The sequence below is a fragment of the Palaemon carinicauda genome, chromosome 2, assembly GCF_036898095.1.
Source record: "Palaemon carinicauda isolate YSFRI2023 chromosome 2, ASM3689809v2, whole genome shotgun sequence".
Lineage (NCBI taxonomy): Eukaryota > Metazoa > Arthropoda > Malacostraca > Decapoda > Palaemonidae > Palaemon > Palaemon carinicauda.
Window position 1 is genome coordinate 138289443 of NC_090726.1, and position 21302 is coordinate 138310744.

A 21302-nucleotide genomic window follows, 5' to 3' on the forward strand; every position below is an offset into this window, starting at 1 on the left:
ATATATATGTGTGTATATATATATGTCCTTTATGAGTGAGGAATGAAGAATGGGGACCCTTAACGTGCTATGTTAAGCAAACGGTACTAGTCAGTGACCAGCGTGGTGATGAAATGACCAAACCCCAGATATGACTAGGGACATGTCTAATGAATTGTCTTGCAATGAAGACTAAAGACGGCTACATATGTTGTTGTTGATATATATATATATATATATATATATATATATATATATATATATATATATATATATATATATACACATACATACATACATACATATATACTACAACAACAACAACAAATAATGTAGCCGTTTGTAGTCCCACTATCGCCAATCCGCAGAGCCCAAGGTGTTGATGAAATGGCCAAACCCCAGATGACTAGGGACATGTCCGAGGCCTTTGTCCTGCAGTGGACTAGAAACAGCTACATTTGTTGTTCATATATATATATATATATATATATATATATATATATATATATATATACCTATTTGTTTTTTAAAAAACCTGGATATCCACTTCGGTGGAAGTCGATAGAATTTCTGTAGTGAGCCACAACTTAAGCGGTAGAGAGAATAGCGTGGTCGCACTATCGAACGGACCAATCTCTCTCCTCACCGGCAGTGTTAAACAAGCAATAATTATATCTCACTCGTTCATAATTAATGCCTTGGTAGTATTGTAAATATCCACCTCCGTCCTGTAAGAGCAATTCATAGCAAACAAATGAAGGTTATAACAAGTTACATTTTAGACCGAGTAAAAAATAATAAAATCTTGCGTTATTCCGCGTTACTTTTCTTATTAAAACGTGATGTTTATATCTTGACAAGTAATTAAGTTGAGACTTTGAGATTCAGAGAATTTCAAAGGAGATGATTATGGTTTCTTTGGGTAAGAAGTGGCATTTATGGGCCAAAATTCTATCTCTCTCTCTCTCTCTCTCTCTCTCTCTCTCTCTCTCTCTCTCTCTCTCTCTCTCTCTCTCTCTCTCTCTATATATATATATATATATGATAAATTTTGCACATTTTTACGTGTTTTTCATATTCAAATAAGCCATATATATTTTTGATACATTAATGTATCAAAAATATATATGGCTTATTTGAATATGAAAAACACGTAAAAATGTGCAAAATTTATCATTAATTGAATGCCAAGTAACAAACTACCAATTAGCTACGATGGTGAGGATGGGTTGATTTCAATTCTAAGTACAAAATACCTGAATTCGACAGGTATAAGTACAGAAGAATTGTCATTGACTTTTATCCTTCTTCGTGGCCAAGTGGCTTAGTCACTGTCTATACAAGCTTGCCGACCAGGGTTCGATTCCCGGCCGGAGCCAAGCTCTTGTCTTTGTGTGATTTCGCCTGGGGCTCTGATCCCGAGGTCGTAAAGAGAATCCAGACATTAATGTATCAAAAATATATATGGCTTATTTGAATATATATATGTATGTATGTATTATGTGTGTGTATTAGCGTATTAGTAAGCTCGTCCGTATTGTGATCCATTCTCCATGATTGATTGATTTAAAGTTTTCAGGCATCCTGACATCGCATTCTCCATAAATACTTCTCAATTACATGTAGGACATATTATGTTAAACAGGATTTAGTGACTCTCGTAACAATTCAGAGCAAAGAGTAATGTATATATAAACATCACCTCGAATAATTATTTTTTCTCCAACTAAGCATTGGTGCATTAATTATACATCCTTGAACTAAATACTCGTTAATTCCTGTATACACTATTGTCATATCATACCCATCCAACTTCTTATGGCTTCTTCTTAATGAAAGTCTTTCTTAATTTTTATTATGAATTTTGGACTTTTCCAAACTTATCTTTATGATTTCAGGTCTGTTTCAAAACGTCACTGGAATGAAATGCTTATGGAGTTGAGCAATGTTGCATCAAGTAGGTTGCGTGAGAAAATGAAGTTGAGATTCGAATAAACGATAAGGACATTGGGTGGAGTAGACAATGTTGTGATAAGGCAGAAAGGAGTAAGAAACCGTTATGTGTAAATAAACGTGAAGCTCATTTTGTGAAGATTTAAGCTCCCACTGGTAGAAGACCTCGAAACAGGTGAGAAATTTTCACATTACAGGGAATGTGTATGATCGAAATTAGTCTAGTGACATAATTACTCTGACAGATATAAGAAATATTAATCATTCATGACTTGAAGACTCTGGAACCTCATTTAATTTGATGTATGTTTTCAGTCTAAATGTTAGTCTTTAAGTCATCTGATAAAACTTTACTGCTGACACACACAAGGCTGTGAGGTGTTCCTGTCATGTCTGGCACCGTTCAGAAGACTCGGTATTGTATCGCAGTTAAGGATCGTATTATTAAAGTGCATTATACTAATGTTTAAAGCAATTGCTTCATGAAATTAATCTTATATGACGACCCTGGGGAAAATGTCATAAGGTGGAATAGTCTAGTATATAACATGATAATATTTAATTCCTTGCTTTTGCCACAAATTATCTTGAACTTTTAGTTCGTTTTTCAATAGTTTCACTTATTTACTATAGCTAATTGATTGAGTATTTATTGCCAAAAAAGGGCGCAGAATAGGGTTTATTTACTTTACTGAAATTCTGTCATCCAAGATGCTGAAAAGATCCTCAAGATTATTTTATACAAACAGCATCTCTCAAACTTCTTCAGTTATGATTGCAGATATTGGTTACGTAATGTCTGATACAGTTTACCTGATTTATTGTTTTTCTGATCAGTTTCTAAACTAGTCATATGTTAGTGTATAAAAGAACCTTGAATCATTTGTAAACTGGATTCAGTTAGGATAGAAATGATCTAGAACTATTATTATGGAATTTAAGGTGACAACTCAGCTTAACGGTTTTATTATTTTATTTTTATATGTAAACATTCAGTGTGTAGACATAATATTTATTTATACGGGAAAACATAAGATTCATATCATTATCATCATCATCTCCTACGCTTATTGACGCTAAGGGCCTCGGTTAGATTTCGCATAGTATTCAGTCATGCAGGCCTGGGTCTTCCAACTCTTCTAGTGGCTTGTGGAGCCCAGTTGAAAGTTTGGTAAAATAATCTCTCTTGGGGAGTGCGAAGAGCATGCCAAACTATCTCAATCCACTCCTCATCATGATATTGTACCAACCGTATGTCACACAATTGTACATAATTCCTTTTGCATATATTATGCTTGTATCTTCGCTCTTTCCTCGCACTAAACGAACGTGAAAATTCATGTCTGCTGTTTCCTCTGTAACATTGTCTGTCTTGTTAACTTGTTATGTCCTGTTGCCTTGAGGTTTTGTATATAAAGGAGAGTGTTCTATAACAATATAACTCAGTTGATTGCATCCTGCCTTTGAGTTCACAACCCTCACTCGGCACCGTCACATTGGTGACCCCGGAAGTCGACTCGCTCCCACTGCCTTCCACCCCCACCTCCCTCGCCCCTCCATCGTTGGTACTATGACGGAGACGGACTCTACTACAGCAGTTGGCGCTGCGGCCGCCCCATTGGAACTTTCACCGTTCGCCAGCGGAGAGGCGTTTGCTTGGTTTCAGCGCTCTGAAGTCCACTTTCGTATCAGGGGCGTGACTCGCTCAACCACCAAAGCGGATTATGTTCTCGCGGCGATACCCGAGGACACCTTCCCAGAAATATCCGACTGGCTTTGTGAACAAGGAGACACCCCAATAGCGTATGACGCCCTCAAAACATACCTTCTGCAGCAGTACTCGCCGTCGCCAGCCGCCCGTATAGCAAAGCTTTTTCAGCTCTCGCAACAACCGTTGGGGGACCAAAGGGCTTCGCTTGCCCTCAGGGAAGTGACCAGTATCGCTCGCCTTCAACCTGCCGCAGACGGTTCTCCTCGTGAGGTGAACCTACTTCGTGCCCTTTGGATACGCCGTTTACCCGAACCTGTACGTGCTGCCATGCCCGATGTCGATAGTTTACCCATAAAGGACTTGATGACCAAAGCCGACGCCCTTATGGACAGCCACTTCAAGATCTCCATCAACGCCTCCACCCCTGACGACGAGGATGCCTATTCAACGTCAACCGAAGCTGACATGAATGCCGTAGGACATACACGCCTACCCCGTGACGTGCCGAAGCGGCGACAAAGCCGCCCACCACCCACCAATCGCTCATGCCCCAATGAACGACTTCTACAGCCACTTACTACCTCCCATCCGCCGCAGTTTTGCTACTACCACTTCAGATTCGGGGCAACCGCGAAGAAATGTGCATCAGACAACGGCCTACAACCCCGCTGCCAATGGAATGGTTGAACGTTTTCATCGCACCCTCAAAGCAGCTTTGATGTCCCGCTGCAAGGATTGCAACTGGTTTACTCAGCTTCCCTGGGTCCTCCTGGGACTAAGGACCACTTCTAAAGACGCCCTCGACGTCTCGGCAGCCGAAATGGTGTATGGCAACCCGTTGGTCGTCCCTGCCGAATTTTTTCCTTCTACAACCTCCTCCGACGATCTCCAGCACATACGTCACGTCGTGGGAAAATTCACTCCGTGCCGCCAGACTTACAAGCCCCCAGCGAAGCATCGCATACCAACGGACTTGCACTCTGCAACGCACGTCTTCCTGCGCAACGACACTAGCAAGCCACCACTAACGCCCCCTTACCCGGGCCCTTTCCTTGTGATCCGACGCAGTCCGAAAGCATTCCTACTAAACATTCGGGGCAAAGAAGACTGGGTCTCCATTGATCGTCTAAAACCTGCTTATCTTCTGCCAGATGACCCGCCTACAGTTCGCCTCTCCAGATCAGGGCGCCCTATTTAACATGTACAGTATGTCATTTTTAGGGGGGGAGCCATATACCAACCGTGTGTCACACAATTGTACATAATTCCTTTTGCATATATTATGCTTGTATCTTCGCTCTTCCCTCGCACTAAACGAACATGAAAATTCATGTCTGCTGTTTCCTCTGTAACATTGTCTGTCTTGTTAACTTGTTATGTCCTGTTGCCTTGAGGTTTTGTATATAAAGGAGAGTGTTCTATAACAATATAACTCAGTTGATTGCATCCTGCCTTTGAGTTCACAACCCTCACTTGGCACCGTCACAATATCATCTACATATGGCACATGAGTGATCTCTCTTATAGTTTCATTTATAATCCTGTCCTGTCATCTAACTCCTATATTCTTTTGAGGGCTTTGTTCTCAAATCTATAAAATCTGTTAGATATTGTTTCATTGTCGTACCACAATTCTTGTCCATCCAGTAACACCGATCTCACTAAACTGATATATTACCTGATTTTTATATGTAATTTCAGGCGATTTGATTTCCAAATTTTACATAACCTAGCCATTGTCTGATTTTCTTTTTTCAATTTTTCATTAAACTTAAATGCTAAAGACCCTGTATTAGAGATCATCGTTCCTAAATATTTAAATGAATTCACCTTATCAATCCTTTCTCCTTCCAAGGATATTTTAGCTTCTTTTACACATTCCGTTCTCATCACCTCTTGTCTTTCTTCTATTTATCTTGAACCCAACCTCATGTGATTTTTTCATGCATTCTGGTAAGCAACCTTTGGAAGTCCTGTGGCGTTTAGCTAATATGGACAGCATTATCAGCATACTCTAGGTCTGCTAATTTCCTGTTACAAGTCCATTCCAATCTTTCTCTGCCATCCCGAACTGTTTTATGCATTACGAAATCCATGAGGAGGATAAACAACATAGGTGACAATACATTCCGTTGGAGTACTCCACTGTTCACTGGAAATTCATTTGATAAGACTCCATTAACATCAACTTTGCACTTGCTATGCTCATGAACAGACATATTCAAATTTACACATTTAAGAGGAACTCCATAATAAGGCAGGACTCTCCATAAAATTGGCTGGTGCACTCTATTGGTCTATCGAAAATGTTACAAAGGCATGGCGTGAAGTTTAAACTATTTGCAGGCGACACAATTTTACTTCTCCATAAATAATATACATGACATTACTGAAACTCTAAACCGAATCCTTGATAGTGTTAGAGAATGGATAACATTTAAACAACTAAAACTAAACGAGAACAAAACTGAATTCATGGTGGTGTGCAAAGGAAACAGCGTAAGAAACTTCAGTGATATTCAAATGAACATAAATAATATATAGTTCGAGATCTAGGTGTAGGCCTATTTCTTGAATGCCTAAATAAATAATGTAATAAAAACTGCTGGTTATCATCTAAGAAATATTGCGTTTATAAAAAAGTACTTGGACGAAAATTATGTAAAGAAACTTGTGATAAACTGTGTTGTTACCAGGATTGACTACTGCAACTCTATCTATTACAATTTACCAAAAGTGCAACTTAAGAAATTACAAAACATAAAAACAGAGGAGCAAGACTGATAAAAGGTATCCCACCTAGAGAGAGGATCACCCCTATACTAATCGATTTACACTGGCTGCCGATTAAAGCGAGAATTGAATGTAAAATATGTACAATAACCCACCAAGTTATCAGAACCGGGCGTCCAAAATGCTTAAGAGAACTGCTACATATTGCACAGCCAACAAATCGTGTTGACACGAGAATAGTATCAGATGGCTTCAAACTGTTGAAACCTAGATTTAAGTCTACTTTAGGCTCCAGAGCCTTTAAGTATGCGGTCCCGAGACTATATAATAAGCTCCCACGAAACATTCGAATGATTGAAGACATTAAGGCTTTCAAGAGGTAACTGAAGACTTTCTTATTTCATGAGTCCTTTGACAGAGACGATTTAACAGTAAATGAACATTACATGATATGAAACGTTAAATACTCTACACGAACAAAGTAAAACGACAGTGGAGGTCCTGTAGAGAGTGGGGTTCCCCTGCTGTATGGGACCGGAAAAGCAGCCATCAAAGTAAAAAGTAAAGTAAGTATCAAAGGCTTTGTCGTAGTCAGCAAGTGCCGTCATAAGTGTATTTCTATATTCTACACATTGCTGTATTACATGTCTTGAAATTAGAGTTTGGTCAGTATGATTAATACCTTTTCTAAATCCTGTTTGTTTATCTCTCAGCTTTTCCTCAGTCTTTCTCTATAGTCTCTTTAGAATCACCATACTATATATTTTCATGACAACTGACGTAAGTGTGATGCCTCTGTAATTATTGCAATCGGTCAGATTTCCTTTTATTACCATTTTCACCAACACTCATAGCTCCCTTTCACCAGGTTTTGACTCTTCATGCCACATTCTACCAAATAATCTTGTAAGTATTCTGGGAGTCACTTCATTTTCGGCCAATATCATCTCTGCAGTTATTCCATCGTATCCAGGGGCTTTCCATCTCTTGAGTTTTTTAATGATTGCTTAGACTTAAAACACACTGAATTAATTCATGGGCACATCAATGTCTTCTTCAGTTTCAGGTATATCAACCTAATTATTCCACTCATATTTTTTATTCATGGCCTTTCTAAAGTGTTCCATCCAACGTTGCCTTTCTTAATCTTCTGTTGTTATAACAGATCTATCTCTCTTTTTGATGGGTATATGTTTCTTTTTTTTGTACCAGTATAGATTTCGTTAAAAATTCTAGGAACAATTCTTACACCATAGCCACTCCCTGAATTCATAGCTTTAACAACCTCGTCTGCTTTCCTGTCTAAATATTCTCTCCGGTCATTCCTGACTTTTCTTTTGGCATCGCTATCAATACTGAATTACTTAGCATGCTCTACCTTGTAATTTTCATTACTTCCTTGGAAATTTCAGCAATCAATTTCTGTCTTTGTCTCCTTTCTATAGTATCCATGGTTTTCTCCTTGTTACTGCATGGCCCAAAACTTCTACCAACTGACTGATATATGTTCTTAATTTCACACAATTCTTCATTAATTGTCTGCTCTTCGTCGCCTAAAGTCTAAGACTGCAAATCGATTCCTACATTCAATTGCTAAGGTTACTCTGTGCTCATCTTCTAGAAACTTAGTTGTATTAAACCTAGGTATTCTATCCATATTTCTGATGAGTGTTTTCAGTTTTAATTTCAGTGTGGTAATGAGGACCTGGTGATCACTACCGATATCTGTATCTCTATAGCTTATATAATTTCTTAGTCTTCCATCTCTCTTTTTAATGGTTATGTGATCCATTTGATTTTTGTAATTGCCACATGGTGAAGTCCATGTATATTTGTGGATGTCCTTGTGCTGGTAAAGAGTACCTTCAATGACAAGAGTGTTTGTTGAACAAAAATTTATAAAATGTGCTCCATTTTCATTTGCAACTTCGCCAAGCCCCTCATTACCCATCACATTCTCTGTACCTTGATTATTCCTTTTAACTTTAGCATTGAAGTCACCAATTACAATTTTCATATCTCTCTTTGGGATCTCATCTATTACACTCCGCAGATATTCATAGTATTCATCTTTCCTTTCTTTAGGGGGAATCATTTGTTGGGGCATAGCAAACTATAATACTCGTATTGCACTGCATTGATTTAAACTTTGCTAGTAACAATCTACTATTTACAGCTCTCCATTCCATTAATGCCTTTCCTGCTCTTGGTGTCATCACCATTCCTACCCCGTTTCTTCCAACTCCAGCTATTCTTCCTGAGTAGATATATATGTTGCCTTGGTCTAAGATTTCTTTACCAGTCCCCTTACAACGTGTTTCCTTTAGGGCCAAGATATCCAAACTATATTTCATAAATTCATTCTCCACTTGCTGTAGCTTCCCAATCTGATTCATGGTTCTAACATTCCAATTACCAGGTACCAATTTTCTATTTTTCTTCAATATTTATAATCCAGGAGACTCGTAGCACTCCGCTATGCCATTCTGTCATTTTCTCTTTAAATAGACTGACTAAATCCATAGAGGATTCATTGGTTAAATTTATCAAAGGGTAGCCAGTTCCTTGTGATACGCAGTACCTATCTAACTAAGGCAAGTGACCCCTGCCGGTCCCTACTGATTCCAGCAAGATCATCTACCAGGCATCGAGAGTAGAAGCCGAAGAGACATCTTGTCTCTTGCCTTAAACCCAATTCGTCACCCTGCTGCCAGTGACTTCGAGAGTTAGGGGGCATTTCCTCCACACCCAAAGTTCTTGTTACTCCACCAAGTTGTTCATCTGCTTATAATCGTGTAACCGTTGACAAATAGGGATTGCTCAGATACACTGCCTAGTACAGTAAAGATATCAGAATTATTTACAAACAGTGCAATGTTTTTGTTTTTCATTATCGTACAGACTTACATCGTTCATCTCTCAGTTAACAACTGCTCTTGTGGAGACCATTTCTATGACACTGATGTGATTGGCCTGCAAAAAATCATTCAGATTGTAAATAATTGAGAATCTGCTCTCTGGCTCAATTTTCAATCTTCTTTCGCATAAAAATGGTATGCACGTGATATCACCAAAATTTAGGCCACCTACTTGCTTTTCAAAATGCCCACTGGTGCAAAACAATTTGACAATTTTCCAGCACCTAGGCCACATAATTCGTTGTTTAGATATGTTAACTTAATGTATTCGCACCCAAAGAATCTGTTGAAATTGACTTCAGTATTAACTTTATTCTTTCATATGGAATATTGCAATACTAAAGCAAAAAACGCAATAAATATCCTCATAACATAGGCCTACAATTAGACTAGATTTGTCGCAGGTACGGCCAAGCACTAAAAAGCTTAATTCAGCTTGGGAGACCAACAGTGCAACATATACTGTATACAGAAATATTTAATACCTTTATTATTAAGCTATAATTGTAGTTGCAAAAGCATGATGCTATAAGTCTATGGGCCCTAACTGGGAAAATAGTCCAGTGACGAAAGTAAATAAGTAAACAGATAGAATAGTCTGCCTGAGTGTACCTTCCTCAGGCAAGAGAACTCTAACCCAGGACAGTAGAAGACCATGGTACAGAGGATATGACCCTACCCCATACTAGAGATTGATTGATTGGAGGTTTTCTGGCATCCTGACATCAGGGCTAGAGAACAACGGTAGGATTTTGGAACGTCCTTCTTGTAGAAGAGCTGCTCACCTTAGCTTAAAAGTCTCTTCTACCCTTACAAATTGGAAAGTAGCCACTGAACAATTACAGTTCTGTAGTTATGCCCCTGAGTCAACTTATTGTTGTCAAGTGTATGAGGAAAGAGGAGAATGTGTAAAGAATATGCCAGACTATTTGGTGTATCTGTAGGTAATGGAGAAATGAGCCAAAACTAGAGAGGTATCCAATGTAGTACTGTCTGGCCAGTCAAAGGATCCAATAACTCTCTAGCCAACCCATTACCGAGTAACATTACACACATATCAAGTAAGAAATATCAGTACACCAGGAACATGGAAATAACCAAAGTCAGGATAATGCGGAGAAGAATGATTGAATCGGTAATCTGACTGGAAGTATGTTCCTGCAAATTTGCATAGTTTGGTACATGGAAGTGATGCATTTGAACATTTACAAGGGGTTAACCTGCCTTTTTGCAGCCGCATTTGATAGGTTCTTTTCCTGAAGTGGCTGCTTCTTGGAGTACAGTCCAGAACGGTATCCAGTGGCCACTTAAAATCTTAGTCCATCTGTAAGCTGACAGTGACCGTAGCCATTGAGTAGCCTCAAGTGACTGCCCAGACATATTCTGACTGATAACTAGCTCTCTTGATGTGCTCAATAAGAGCAACATGTTTTGGAACCATTCCATCCAGTTGCCTCCCTTTTATAAACCATTGGTTCCTTGCCTGATTGACATCTGTTATGTTGCTTGTCTTGCCATACAAAAGTATGATAAGCCTCTCTAGATTGTGCTTTTTGTCGTCTGTGATGCAAGTGTGCATTTCAGAAAGACGCAAATGTGGCTGTAATCTCAAGGAATGCTGTCCAAGTATCCCAGGCAGCTACTTTTCCAATACTGTTGAATGACGAAGAGGTGTCACATTCAGTAAGGACAAGAAAAAAATGGAAGTGCTGTGGTCTTTTGTTGTCTAAGTTTACTGGGGAAAGACATACTGTAGACATCCATCAATCTCAAATTGAGCATATACTTTGGAGGCAACCTGTTTAGAAATTTCTTGGATCTTGTCATACGAGATACACAGACTGTAGCTTGTCAGTCTTTCCAGAAGTCCCCTTGTCTAGTTTTGGCATGAATCATCAAACCAGTAGAAATCACAAAAGGAGCTTCTCTAGTCTTATGGCAGCAAGAATTAGATACAGCTGTTTCTTTGGAAGTTTTCTTGGTACTGAACACCACTAACTGAGACAGTGATAGAGGTACTTCTGTTGGGGAACTAGTAGATTGGTTTTGTTGCTTGATACTTGGCCATCTCAGGATCATACTCACAGGAGCAAGAATGCTTTCTGGGATAGCATCCTTCTCACATTCAGGATTAAATGACCTATCAAAGAAATACTCTGTACCGAAAATGTCCTCTCTCAGCATATGTGCAACATGTGCCAAATGGCTGGCATCATCATCTTCACTATTGGAACAAGCAATCTTGGTGGCTTCTCTGACGCTAGAATCAAACCGCAGCATCACTTCCCGACCTTGTGGTTGGGCCCTCAGATCTTTAATAGCACTCATCACTCTCTCTTTTAGTCTTGTGGTATTCACTTTTCTATTAAAATTCGACCTTGTTCCTTTAGTTGGGATTCATACAGTTTTCCCAAGTTTGACAGTTTTGAAGACTGGTAGCGTTTCATCTTGACGGAATTCTTCCATATAAGAAACAAGCTTAGCCAATATACGATTGTGCACTTTGCTTGTACAGTCATCATGCTTTTGTGCAGATTCATATCATCGAACCCGATTGTACAATGATGTCATGCAGGTGATATGCATCCAAGGCATGCATATCACCTTTTGAGAGTTTTCCTAACAGCTTTCGATCTTGTAATATATGTGCATATTGACGAATGCATAGGTCGATTTTGAGTGTCTACATCGTGTAACTTTTCATGTTTGTCACTTTCATCACAAGAGACAGTTACTTGACCTAGCCACAGAACCCATATCGCAGTGTCTTGTCTAGACTGGACTTGCATTCAAACCATGTGTGCTCTTTAGCCTTCCGTTTTTTAGCACGTTGGAGCTTCTGTTTGTCAAACTCGTTTCTGCAACCTTTATACCAAACTGCATGGTCTCAATTAAATGACTCTTCAATTCCATGGGCGGTGTCCAGTCTTTCAATGGGGATATTTTTTAGCAAACAACCCATGTCATGAAATTCCGAGAGAGTTTCAACAAAATGTTTATATCCACATTGTTTACTGCCATTACGTTTGGAAGGGCTCCAAGGTTTTCACCAGACTCCTGTTGACATATTACACACAACTTGTAGTTTATGACAGCAGGTTTTGCGGATGAGCATTCAGTGGGATTAACCAATGAACACTTTGTGGTCATGTTGGAGATACTCGATAATGCATCAAATTGCGGGAATCGGATGTAAATCTGTTTTCTTAGGATGATATTCATCATCGTCTACTTGAAAATAAAAGGGTTGCGTACCACCTTCACGTAAAGAAAACACATCATAATAGTTGATAATTCTTACTAATTTTTGTGTGATACTAGTGTTTCGGGTGGACAAGATAGTATCCGTTTGTCTTGTTTTAACTGCAAATAAATCTTCTTCATTTTCATTTACGCAGACTCTTGAACAATGGACAACATTGTCTAAAGTACTTACACTTTGAAGAATTCGTAACTACATTTTATTTAACAATAAAAAGAAGATAAACAATCTTCATATCTTCCTCATATTTAAATCAGTTGAAGTACTACCATTATCCGTTTTTTATTACTAAGAAATGGAAATAACGTGTTTATGTGTTTTTCATTAGATTCCTTGGTTGTGAAAACACGAATTTTGGGCTTTAGGGGCTGAGAAATTAGCTGAATTATTGTGTGTTTTATTGATAAACAATTCAAATGTTATCAACCTATTTCATAGTGAGTGGTACTAGTTCTATTTATTCCTTATTGGTATAAATAGTAACTTTTAGGCAATTTAAATTAACACCAACAAAGTACTAGTAAGTCACTATCGAAACCCAAATATTGTATTGTAAATGCATCTGTTATAACCAATGGCGGTATATTTTTTAATGGACATATAAGGCACAGTAGAAGTGTTATGAAGTCTACACACAAACATTGTAAATATACTGGGTTTTTATTTTCTACAAATTGACTCGAAATTTTCTCATATGGGAATTGTCATTTTTCATTTGTAAATCATTCTTTTTTGTCAATCTGATTTTGATACTTTTGATGTATAAATAAATGGTTTTCTTGTGTAAATAAATGTTATTAAGTCTACACACAGTCGTTATGCACTGAATGTTTACACAGAAAATGAACAAAATAGAATGATTATAATAATAATAAAATGAAATCGCCAAGTTGTCTTAATATGAACCTTGTTGTCTAGGATTCGAATTTAAGATAGTCTACTTAGCAAAACACGCAGTACACATATAACATAAACTATATACAATATTTATTCTGTCATACAGACACGCAAGCACGTGAACATATCTGTTTTCATATATAAAAGTTTTTGATATTTAATTTTCAATGTCGTGAAATCTCCTACCGAATGCTGATAGATTATCCTTTGTCCTCAGTATCCACCACGATAATCTCTATTCGTTTTCCATCCCAGGCACTCGGCCCTCCATCAAAGTGCTCAGTGCGAGGCCTTACCAGAAACGAGAGCCCCGATTGCCCTATCTCTGGATCGTCAGGCTCCACTACACCCCCTGCGCACGAGTGTCTTAATTAGCCTCGGGTAGGTGCTTCCTTGGGCGGTCACCCGGAAACTCTTTTATGGATACGGTAAGAGACTCCCGCCGGGAGATGTTCCTTAATCATGAGGTCATTAACGTCCATTTTTGCTTGAAGTAGGAAGCTTTGCAGGATGCTGCGGGTTATTCGGATCCTGGGGATAGCATGTCATTAGGCTGATGCTAGAGATAAAAAAAAAGTTGACATGTAATCAGATGAGGTGGTTACTGATAAAGCAGCACACAGTATCGATGTGATAACTAGATAGGGTGGACATAAAGACATAGCTTTTCGTGTATTAGATGGAATCATTATTCCGCATTAAAGATATGGACGCTCGGAAGAGTTTAGGTTATCTTGAAATTTTCTCTAAAAGAAAAAAAATATATATCTTGTCTTTATTATATTTGATTTTAAAATGTCGTATATTTATGTTTTCATTAACTTGTATTTAGAAGTTAGGAAAAAGAGACGTGAGAGGAGTGAGATTATGGTGCTCTGAGTGAATAATTAAGTTTAAAACACCCGTTATGATTTTTTTTTTGCATATTATAATCATATACCGAGATTCGTTTATATAACATATCATGCTAAGGATGGTTCACATAAATACAAAAATTGCCAAAATCGTGAAATTTCCACTGATGAATACCCAATAAGTAGGCTATCATCAGTCTCTTTTAACATCAACACTTTTAACAGTATTATATGCTTTCAAACTACTTTTCCTTCTAATTTTTTTTTCTTTTCACCAATCTGTCACATCTGTAACTTTCCCCTCAACCTCTCGAAGACCGTAATCTCATAGGCTAAATCCTTCTTCGTCCATTTTGACACACTAGGCTAATCACGTGGTAAGACTTTCTTTTAAGATTTTTCCTTGAGGGATATCATTACCTTGAATGCTTGAGTGAAAGTACAGTAGGAGGAGAATCTCTACCATAGAGGGTCAGATGGCGTTGTTCGACGAACGAGTGAATATCTTTCCTCCTGTCGTCTACTTTATGTTTCCAATTTCACTTCATTATACCACTACATCGGTCAGATGGTTCTTTCAATATTAGATGCCACATTGAATTGGCTTACTTAGGTTAGTGATCTTTCATACAGAATTCTCAAACCTCGGGCAGTGGCATTGCATTTAGAATGGCTTCTGATAGATTTGGGTGGTAGAAATTTAGTGTAATAAAGAAAAGAACGTTTACTACATCATATATATATATATATATATATATATATATATATATATATATATATATATATATATTATTTATTTAATTATTAGGTTATTTATAATTATTGTATACCAATTATTTATTTATTTACCTATTTGTGTACCGTGACAATTTATCCGTTTATTTAATAATTATACTTGCTTATTTACTCACTGATGGCCTTTTGTCTTATCCAATATTAATCTATAGTGTATATATACAGTACATAAAGTATCTCTACGTCTTCCTGTCTGTTAGATTAATGGTTAAGTATAAATCTTAAGTACAAATATGCCTTTGTGCTTGGATTGTCACGAGAAGATCACATAATTTTTAACCTGCTTTGGCATACCACGTTACCATGGGGAGATGTGTAAAGTGCAGAGCATTTTCCATAGTGTTTCGCACCAATGTCGTGAATCATAACTATGAATAATAATAATAATGATAATAATAATAATAATAATAATAATAATAATAATAATAATAATAATAATAATAATAATAATAATAATAATAATAATAGATAATTTAGGAATATTATTATCTTTCAAGTAAGAAATGCTGAGAAAGTCTCACACACAGGCTTTCCCAGAATGAGATCACGGTCACAGTGGGGGTTCGGGAGTATTGGCTTGTAGCAAACCCTTGTCATGTAGTGCTCAGTAAGTGTCCTCCCTTATCTCTTTCATTAATCTGATCAGTGGGCCATATCGGGTCTTGCAAAACGCTATGCATAGTTGTAAGGTGAGTTGCATTTCAGAGACAATTTCTCGTAATAGATATTTAAATGATAATATTAATATTAAATCACCAAACGTTCAGCTGGGCTCCACAAGGCACTAGAAGTGTTGGAAGTCACAGGCCTACATGGCTAAGGTATATGAAGCGCGAAGTAAGAGAGGACCTAATTTCTCGTAATATATATTTAAATGATAATAATGATATTAATCGCCAAACGTTCAGCTGGGCTCCACAAGGCACTAGAAGTGTTGGAAGTCCCAGGCCTACAAGGCTGAGGTCTGTGAAGCGCGACGTAGTTGAGAATGAATGGGGAAGTATTGAATTAAAAGCTCAAGATAGAGATGACTGGTGAAATCTACCCGATGCCCTTTGCGTTAGTAGGCGTAGGAAGAGATGATGATGATGATTAATGATTAATTGTTTTCTATCAATCGTGTGCAAACTCTGAACGCAAGATAATGTACTGTAATTTATCAAACATTTTAATCTCAATGTATCATAAAAAACCTCCATGTGATTGTTACAAAGCTTAGAATATGACCTAAAATGGTGTTATTAGTTTAAAAGATTTCAGGGTTTTAAATATAAAACGATACCATGTCATCATTAATTTGGATGTTAGGAAATTGACTATTTGTCATGTTATCATATTGTTGCTAGTGTACATCAGTGCTGTAAAATGAATGAAAAAGTATATATATTATAATTTCCTTGTAATTATGACATCGGGCTAACATAAGCTTCGTTCAATACTGTATTTGTACTTATTTAGTTTGCTTTATTATGATGTGGATTTATTTGATTTTATATAATTCATCTTTTATATTAATTTATTCTCAGTTTCTTGTATGATGATAACTTTATAACACAAGTAAAAGCTCTTATAGACTTGACGGTTGGGGGGAAGGGAGGGGATGACAAGCGCTGGGTTTCGGAAATTTCTTGCATGTCCAAAAGGAAAGCAAACTAGGATAATTTTTTTGCTTTGCCATATCTCATTCATGGGAATATCAAAGAACCGTGTAATATCGTTCGGTATTGAATTATTAGACATTTATTCTTAAGGATGAAAATCTTGTTGAATTATTTATCTGGGTTACTATTTGTTTCCTTCAAACGTCCCTATTTGGTTTAATTACATGTTTTTATCCACTGTTAGTCTATAAGATTTTATTATCTCTGTAAATTAACTGGAATAGAAGAAATCGTGTTCTTTTCCTGCACTTTTAAGGGACTTGGTTTTATGACCAAGTACGACCATATGTTTTTTGTCATGACAACTCAAGGATATTGTTTTATGGCCACTTTTGGCCTATAATTTTAGGTTTTCCTGGACGATCAAATATCTGGACATATTATCTTTGACGTCAACATTGTGAAGGCAGCCCCCAATGGGTACCTTAGACGATCAAAGTCTTGTGCAATTCTAAATATTAAGCAAATCTTTGATCTCCTAGAGGGCGTTATATAGTCACTCAAGATCTTTGCTTCTTTGCCATTATAGGCTTATGTTATCATGACTAATTTACTGTAAGGCCACTTGAAGGTTAATTCACGTTTTTACATTTAAATGACTGCTATTTTTTAATTTCTACTTAATTGATATGCATAGTCAGCTCTTGGCATATAGATACATTTGTCATAAATTTATTTCATTTTTCATCATCTCCGAGATGCAGTTGTCTCGTGATCTCTTAACTGCAGATTTTTCTCAAACTGACATTTCAAAGGTAGCTTTTGTAAACTAACATTACACCTACAGCTAAGCAGTCTGATCTTAAATCTCCACTTTATATTTCTATCTGACTAAAAATAATTTTCCTGATTTTTATTGTTAATATTTTATTTTCTATTGTTCGTATGATTCTACGAAGATTGTTTTTCTTAAGCATCCTCATTTGCTGAAATCCTTGAGATCTACGCAACCAAATGCCGAGATTTTCTCTAATCTGCCCATGCTAATGTGAAAGGTAATGAGGTCCTCTTATTTTCTGTTAGTCGCGTAACGAAACTATTGTTTTTAGTAGTCTGGCATGACCTCTATCAAAAGGTGTCATTAAATATCTTTCCCTCTAACTCAAAAACCTTACTCTAAAACCTTTAGCCACATACGGTTGTGAAATCTGGAGGCCTTCAAAGGAATTTGAAAAAGAAATGCGGCTTGTTTTTGAGAACAGCATATTGAGGCGAAAAGGTGAACTAGTCCGAGATAAACAAAGTGGATGGAGAATGGAGGACAATGAATGAATGATTTGAAGTTCTCTGGCATCCTGACATCGAGAATGGAGAAGGCAAAACATTGAGCTGGGAGAAGTATCAAGGCTGCCACTTATAACAAATTATGTAAGATCACTAAGGCTTAGGTTGGCAGGTCACGTTGCAAGAATGAGGGACAAAAGCTTGGTTAGAGGACTGGAAACGGGCAGACCATCGAGGAGAAGACCTGTGGGTAGACCGTGCATGATCTGGTCTGATAATATTAAGGCAGACTTGGAGCAATTCGGAATGGAGAATTCAGCAGAGTGGTGTACGTTGGCAGTGGAAGCTTCTGGTGGAGTTGTCGACGGATCACGATGGTCCGCCGGCAGTGGAGTGAGTGAGTGAACTCTAAAAAAACAATTCCTACCAACTTTTTTCCTTGCTAAGTTCTGATTTGACACTGCAGCCCCTAATCATACGATAGCGCATGTTGCTGAGATTATAACTATGACTATTCTACTATATTTCCCCTTTGTTCATAAGATATTTTTTATGGTGGAAAGAGTTGGCACATCAATAAATCTTAGCCTCTTTCGTTCCTCATGCCTCTATTTTATAGGAACTGTTTAAAAGAAAAAGTTTGACATATTTTGAGCTATCGCGTGTTCTGATATTGCCTTCCATCGTGATTTTAACCTTTCATTTCTATTTTAATGATCTTAATGAATGCTTAGCTTATTTGCTTAGTGATAAGTGAATACACTTTGGCATCACTTATATAATTGATTTTTATCACGATAATTCCTTACTATTCCATATTATTTATCTTACTTTTCTCTAACCCTTTCTCCCATATATTTTCTATGGTTAGCGCTACACCTTGCATTGCTCTCCCTTTTGGCTATATAATGTGATACTAATTATTTCTATTTAAGGATCCAATAAGTTGATTTAGTTTGATACCTTCTGGACATTACTTATACCTATTTCTCTGCTTCTACTTTTCTGTCCATTAATCCTTTTTTTTCGAAGGGCTGTGGCAAGGCCGTTCTGAATGATTCGAGACGGCTTTGGTTGTGATAGCCTATTGGAAACGTCCCTGCTTGGCGATCTGTTGTATGTCAGTTCGAGACCCGTTCAAGATCAATAGTTTCTTGTATTGTCTGCTACCTCACCATCCTTGTGATCTAGGGATGGAGGAGCTAAATCCTACCTGCTGAGTCATCATCAGCTATTGCCCGGCCCTCCCTGGTCTGAGCTTGATGAAGAGGGTGCTTGGGCACTGATCATAATGTAATATGATCAGTCTCTAGTCTAGGGCGACCTTTAAACATGTACTTTTACGCCTAACTTCAATAGAAAATATTTGGGTGCTATTATACCTTGCATCCTACCCAATTTTTTTTTTGTGCATGTGAAGCTGACAAGCTTATCTTACCTACTAATTACACTACAGACTCCTAAGTTTGAATGACTGTTAAATCTCTTACTATTTGACCGAACAACCAATTACAGATTCTGCAGCTATAATCTCTATTAAAATCTTGCTTTTAGACCTTATTACTATAGGATTGCTTTGGCAGCTTAATTTTCAAATACACTCAAAACATCAAGTGACTCCCACTTTAGTAACAATCTTATTTTATTTCATTCCAACTGAAATATCTCTTATGAATCTTGATGAGTTTTATCGAGAAGTTGGTCACAATGAAGAAATCACCACGGAGTTTCTAGTCTGACATGATATCTTAAAAAACGAGAAATATGTGAGAAATGTGATGATGATGTTCTTGCAAACGAGAAAACATGAGTACTAGATATCTACGTATGGCGATGCAGAAGAAATGGATGCTCTAAAACTAGTTAGGTCTGGGAAAGATTTTTTATTTCACCTATACGGATGTAAGTAAATGTGGTATGTCCAATAAGTATGGTAGAAAGTTATAATGACAGACCAAAGAGCACGATTGTTGACTGGTTTTACTACTGCCGGAAGGTGTTCTGAGGTGCTATCCGAGTATCCGTCAATAAGCAAGGCCAGATAATCGGGACAAAGTGATTGGTCCAAATTGGCGAATCAAGGTTTGCCGGACAATGCAAGTACAACCGTGGGCGCATTTTTAAAGAAGTTAGAGCTGCAACTGAAGACCCAACTCGAGTAGATAACCACCATAATCTCAGTAAACGGATCGACAGTCCCTTGGTCCTTGGGTTAATAAGATGACGTGATGCTCGTTACTATTATGATTTGATAAGAGACACAGCAACTTTAATTCCGATTATTCAACGAAAAGATAGAACGGTCCATGGATTTGTTTAGATGAGTGTCCAGTACATACGTCGGTCTAACACGTCTAGGATGTGTGCGCAAGACCAAGAAGACTATAAACTACATAATATGTAGATCATGTTTCTTAAGCTCATACCAAATCAAGGGAAAGAGCTTGGTTGGATTCAAAGATCGTTATTTCGAAAAAGAAAAGAGGTATTCCCTAGCATCATTTTCAAGGTGATCTACGTGAATTTTGCAGAATTTCTAAATCGAATGGTGCTGTTTTTTTTTTTCTAGAATTGTTCTATCTTATTCTTTTCCTAATTTATTTTGCGGTTTTTTTATTAAGTATGAATAGGAATAAAATTTATTTTTGTTTTTCATTTACTAAACTATTTCGGTACTCATTTCGTATTTTTTCGTATTTTCTGACTTTTATGTAATAGGGTTGGATGCATATTACTTATATGTATTATGGTTGGTTGCATATTATACTTTTTAAAAGTATGGTAGGGTGCAAGTTACACGAACACCAACTTTTATTATTTAGGTCCCTTTAAACTTTTGTAAGTTAGAAAGATTGGTGTTTGCAAGTTCTATTTAATCCAGGTATTAGATCTGACTGTGGGCTCGATATGTCCTTTATTCGATTTAATTCTCTCGCTTCAGTTGTTATTGTTTACACATTTTTGATAAAAGTCATTCAAAGAATATTATTTTGATGAATGACTATTTCGTTTCAATCCCCTTCTCTTTCTGCTGCAAAGTTGCCCTTCTTTCTCTTGTTTTATGGGTGTCATACTACGTACATTACATCTTTCGCAGTCCGCTCCTGTTTCCTTGCTCTTAAAAATATAACGCCCATTAAGAAGCAGGTCTATAGCTTTATTTGGGTTAAGTCACACTCTTGTCTATTCCTTATTAGGTCTGAGCTAGATTATGGCATTAGGTTCCCCATTATGACGGGCCGAGAGAAGGTTGTGACTCAAAGACGTGATGGAAGCAACTGAGTGAGTTTATTGTAGAACACTCTCCTTTATATA

At 37.3% G+C, this 21302-nt stretch overlaps 1 long non-coding RNA gene across 1 annotated transcript in view; it reads left to right on the plus strand.

Moving 5' to 3' along the window:
- LOC137622169 (uncharacterized) overlaps positions 1 to 21302 on the plus strand; it is a 170691-nt gene that overhangs the window by 7137 nt on the left and 142252 nt on the right. The window contains exons 2-3 of the long non-coding RNA XR_011040378.1: positions 1878 to 2107; positions 13709 to 13881. This is a non-coding gene — a long non-coding RNA (uncharacterized lncRNA). The remainder of the gene's footprint in view (positions 1 to 1877; positions 2108 to 13708; positions 13882 to 21302) is intronic.